This window comes from Lacerta agilis, chromosome 9, assembly GCF_009819535.1.
Source record: "Lacerta agilis isolate rLacAgi1 chromosome 9, rLacAgi1.pri, whole genome shotgun sequence".
Classification (NCBI taxonomy): domain Eukaryota; kingdom Metazoa; phylum Chordata; class Lepidosauria; order Squamata; family Lacertidae; genus Lacerta; species Lacerta agilis.
Window position 1 is genome coordinate 71,177,760 of NC_046320.1, and position 6,000 is coordinate 71,183,759.

The window sequence follows — 6,000 nt, forward strand, 5'->3', positions numbered from 1 at the left end:
ACACTACAGGATCCAGAAAACAGTGCAGTGTGTGCACTGGAAACAATTCAACATCAAAGGAAGCCAAACTTTGGAAGATTCAGTCCAGACAAAAGAACATCACACAACACATGTGGAATTTGCTCCCACTGGAAGTAGTGATGGCTATTAACATGGATGGTCCAAAAAGAAGTTTAGACAAATTTGTGGGAGAAAGGTATATCACTGGCTAATAGACACAATGAACATATTATGTTCCCACTGTTGGATGTATTATTCCACTCAGCAGCGGTTCCTGGGAATCCCAGGTGAGGAGAATGTTTTTGCACTCTCAGTCCTCTTGTAGGCTTCTCACAGGCATCTGGCTGGCCATTGTGAAAAGAAGATCCTGGCCTAGATGGCCCCATCTAGCAGTAATTGATTAGCGTACTTTCTCCTATAGCAGGAGGACCATGATTCCACTGGAACCTCCTGGACAGAGTCTTCAGAACCAGAGGAGAACAATGTGACTTACTGAGACCTTGAGGGAGCTGGCAAAATGGGGTCCTCTGGTGTGACTGATGGGTCCCCTAAGCCTTCCATGGTTTTTGTATGCACTGGAGCCTTTTTCAGACATTTCAAGGAAATATGCACAGGGCAAGGGCAAATCCTGCTATTGTGACCCCCCCCACACACACATTATATCCCCACTAAATATCTGTAAGGAGCTATTGTCTTATTGGGCAAGGGATATTGTCCAAAAAAACATTTAAGAAAAAAATATATAGCTTTTTTGTTTGTTTTCAGTAAAGATTTCATTATTTTCTTTTGCAGATATATTTGGAATCACAACTCAAAGGCGCAACTTCTGATTACTGGATTGGATTGTATAAAAGGGGTGACAGCTGGTCATGGATTGATGCAAACAATAAGTTTCCTGGAAGGTAAGTCTAAACAAATTTCTTCTAATGTCTGGGTTATACAACATTGTGTGTGTGTGTGTAAAATGTTGTGTGTGTGTGTGTGTGTGTGTGTGTGTGTGTGTGTGTATAAAGGTAAAGGTGCCCCTGACAATTAGGTCCAGTTGCGAACGACTCTGGGGTTGCAGCGCTCATCTCACTCTATAGGCCAAGGGAGCCGGTGTTTGTCTGCAGACAGCTTCTACATTGTGTGTGTGTGTGTGTGTGAAATGTGTGTGTGTGAATGTTTTTTTGGTTTCCAGAAAGGGAGGTTTGTAGAAGGCTAGTACTGTGTTGTCTAGGAACATGTACCATATTTTTCGCTCCATACGGTGCACTGGACCATAGGGCGCACCTTGTTTTTAGAGGAGAAACCAAAAAAAATATTTTTCTGGTTTTCCTCCTCTAAAAGCCAATTTTTTGCAGCTTTTTTGCAAAGGGAAAAGCCCTTTTTTTAAGGAACAGCTAAAAGTTTTGCAACTTTTTTTGCAAAGGGAAAAGCCCTGGTTTTTTTGAGGATCAGCTAAACGTTTTGCAGCTCCTTTTGCAAAGGGGGAAAAGCAAGGAGGAAAAGCCCCGTTTTATGGGGTTCAACTCACATTTCTGCAGCTTTTAAAGGAAAGGGAGCCTTTTCTACAGTTTCCCTCTGCAGCACATTCAACAAAGGAGGCCTGGGCAAGAGGGCGGGGCTGAAAGGGAGCCAGGGACTCTTATCTCTCTCCCGATCTCTTGCTGATCAGCTGCTGAGCGGGGTCCTTTCAACACCCCCTTTTCTCTTTGTAAAATAAAAAGCATGATCCTCTTTTGGCGCCTGGGCAATTTGGCTTCAGGGACCACCATTCACTCCATAAGATGCACAGATATCCCCCGTTACTTTTTAGGAGGAAAAAAGTGTGTCTTATGGAGCGAAAAATACGGTATATGTTCTCAGGGCACAATGTGCAATTCAGCTTAAAGGCTATTTCAGGAGAAGAAAACGCAGCGCATGGGGAGCCATCGCCACAGTTGGCAGACCATGCAGGCCAGAGGATGTGGTTTTGCTCAACTCCTCTGGTGCAAAGAAAAACCTTTCTCTGTAGCCCACACCATCTCCATGCCATAGAAGCCAGCAGACATCTAGATTGATTCACGCTTCCCCCTCTTTTCAGATACTGGGGGAGCAGGCAGCCAAATAACTGGGGCCTTGCACGTCCAGGAACTGAGAACTGCGTTGCACTAGAAAGAAATTGTGCTTACCAGCTGCAATGTTGGCATGATCACCTCTGCACTGCTAAAAAAAAATGCATTTGTAAGATGCGTCCTCAAAAGAAGTGGCTTACATGAAACTGGATTCTAAGATCTCTGTAAAAAAACAACAACCAATGACGATGAAACAAGCCCACCCCCTTAAAAAATAAATAAATGCAGAGGCAACTAAAATGGGTGCTTATACAGCTCAACGCTCTGACATCAGGTCCTAAGAATACATCAATTCTGCTTTCTTGAGGCTTAAACAAGTCACCTTATTTGCCAACTACAAAGACTTAAGTGGCTTCATGAAATAAAGCATAGAAGAATCCAACCACACTGCATTTGCTATTGTAATTAATTGAGACGACAATCCTGAAGTTAGAAAGGGAGGGAGAACCAATGGTTGTTGAATCACCCATCCAGAGATGAGCAGTGCTCTTAAACTCCTCTATCACGGTCCATTAAAAACAAAACAAAACAAAACAAAACACAAAACAACCCCTCCCAATTTACTCTGCCTGCTCCCAGTTTGGGTTGGTGTTATCCACCTCCCCCCCACTTTAGCACCTCTTTGAAACTGGAAAAGTGTTGGGTCCTCCAGAGCCAAGCCTTCCCTGCTGCCCCTCCCCCCCAGCATGCTCCCAGACTACCACCGAAGGACCCTTTCCAATCCTATTAATGTCAGTGCTCCTATGTCTGGAATCTCATAAAAGGGACGCTAGGAATTCTGGATAAGTATATCCACCACGATTGCTTCCTTATTATGTACGTCTGATTTCTAAACAAAATAAAAAATAAGAAATTCCTTCCAGTAGCACCTTAGAGACCAACTAAGTTTGTTCTTGGTATCAGCTTTCATGTGCATGCACACTTCTTCAGATACACTGAAACAGAAGTCACCAGACCCTTATATATGGTGAGAGAGTGGGGAGGGGTATGACTCAGAAGGGTGGTGGGAATGGGGGATTGGCTGATAGGTGTGGTAAACCTGTTTATGACTGTTAACGACTCCAATTGGTCTTACAGGAAAAGGCAAGGTGTGAGATGGCAACAGGTTTCCACCCCTATCAGCCAACCCCCCATTCCCACCACCCTTCTGAGTAATACCCCCTCCCCACCCTCCCACTATATATAAGGGTCTGGTGACTTCTGTTTCAGTGTATCTGAAGAAGTGTGCATGCACATGAAAGCTCATACCAAGAACAATTGATTGATATTTTATTACGGCCATTGGCCCATCGCGCACGATTTTTCAAACAACATATATATACTTAGCCTTTCTACTTAGAACTTCGAGAGGACTTTAAAATAACAGGCTAAGCAGTAAATTTACAACATAAAACATCACCCCCTATTCATAAAATTATAAAAACATCAATTAAGGTATCACATAATTACATCATGAGTCATGATTTAAAAGGAATGTCCAATCCACCCAGAAGTCCGTTTTTCTTCTTTTGGGATAGGACGGTGATCAGAAATCTGGATACCAAGAACAAACTTAGTTGGTCTCTAAGGTGCTACTGGAAGGAATTTCTTATTTTTTATTTTGTTTTGACTATGGCAGACCAACACGGCTACCTACCTGTCTGATTTCTAGTTCATCTTCATCTTGATGAACTATCCAGCCTTCGCCAACCTAATACCCTCAAGATGTCTTGGATTATGGTTCCCATCAGCTGGGGGGGCTGTTGGTAGCTGTTGTCCAAGATATATGGAGGGCACCAGGTTGATGAAGGCAGAGCTATAAATCACATCATCTGTTAAGGGCTACTATGATCTTATATCAGCTTTCTTGAACCTAGTACCCTCCAGGTGTCTTGGGCACTTATTAAGAAAAATAAATAAATAAATAAATAAATAAATAAATTGTATCCCACCCTCCCCTGCTGGAGCTGGGCTCAGAGCAGCTAACATCATATTAATAACACAATATACATAAAACAAGCAGCCAATCAATTAAAATGCATCCCAAAATTAATTCAAATAAGTTATAATTAAAATTAAAATTAAACTAAACAAATTGCAGTCCTCAGGTTAAATTGAAAGTGGTTAATACTTACCAGGACCAACTGTTTCCACTGATATTATAAGGACCTGTGAGCGGGATGGGAAACCTCCTTCGTGCTTGTTCCTATACAAAGAGAGAATGAGTCAGACTGAACCCGGGCCAAAAGCCTGGCGGAACAGCTCCGTCTTGCAGGCCCTGCAAAAAGGTGTCAAATCACGCAGGGCCCTGGTCTCTTGTGAGAGAGTGTTCCACCAGGCCGGGGCCACGACCGAAAATGCCATGGCTCTGGTTGAGGCCAGTCTGACCTCCCTGGGGCCCGGGATCTTCAGGGCAGCGGTTTTATTGCCTATAGACCTGGCATTGCACAACACCAGTGACCGAGGTGAGTAGTCCTCACCCTACCTTTGTCCCTCGGGATGGGGCACAGATAGGAAGGGGTACGAGCATATCCATATCTCAGACCCCTTCGCCTGTGGAATCTGCTCCCACCGCCGTACCTCCCTCGCCCCTCCACGGTAGTAATTCCAAGCCCCATGCCTGCCTCCTTTGATAGCATTGATGTTATTCTTTCCCAGCTTACTATTCTACTTATAATACCAACAGCTCAATACACACAAATAAGATGGGCCAACTAGTTATCTAGTTATCTGCAGAACTATTACATTATTTGACAACCTTCTATTGCAGTTTAAACTAACTGACTAACCAATTAATTTAAATTAAACCACAAAGCAACTCGCAAACTAAACAAGCTACCATGTAACATACATTTGAAGGTGGGAGATATCTGGCCCTCCTGGCACAGATATTAGGCACTCGCGGCGTCGCAAGGGGGGGAGGGGGGCGGGCTGCCCTGAGTTCAAGGGGAGGGGGGTGACACTTGGGCCGCCCTGCCCTGCCCTGCCGGCTGCCCCCGAGCAAGCCGCGGAGTGAGTGCGCACGTGCGACATTTCGCGCGTGCGCACTCTGTCTGGGCTGGCGCTGCTGCTTCCACAGCGACGTTGCGATCCCACCAGGTGAAAAGACGGCTTGTGGGGAGCTGCCGATCGTGCCTTCCTCCGCCCCTGTTGGGCACTAAGTTGGGGAAGGCTGCCTTCAATCACGGTTTCCCAAATGTGGTTACAGCAGTCTTTCTCCTGAGCAGCTGTGGGCAGCAAAGCCTTTTATTAGCCTGTGAACTGTAGTTAAACTACAGGAACTGTTAACTACTCCTTAAACTACATTGAAGTAGTTGGGAAGTACAAACTGCAATTCTTAATATGCCCCGGAGGGTGAGGGTGTTGTGACTATGTATGAACCAATGCTGGGATGCTTTAGAAAACTTTTAAAACCCATCAGCAGAAAATTAATTTCAGTTTATGAAAGGTGAAGGTGTGATGTACAAATACAATTAAAGGAAAACCATCCCACACAACGATGGTTTACAAGCTATAAGGAACACTATTTCAGACAAAACCACAGTGGACTTTGCTACCAAACTCTGTCATTTTGTCCTTACCCACAACAACTTCAAATTTGGTGAGGATCTGTTCCTTCAGATCAGCGGCACAGCAATGGGCACCCGCATGGCCCCACCGTATGCCAACATCTTCATGGCAGATTTAGAACAACGTTTCCTAAATTCCTACCCACTCAAACCTCTCTTGTACCTGCGTTACATTGATGATATTTTTTATTATCTGGACACATGGTCAACAGACCCTGGGCACCTTCCACCAGACATTCAATGACTTTCACCCCACCATCAACCTAACTATGAACCAATCTATGCAAGAAATACACTTTTTGGACACTACTATAAAAATACAGGATGGACACATAGACACCACCTTATACCGTAAA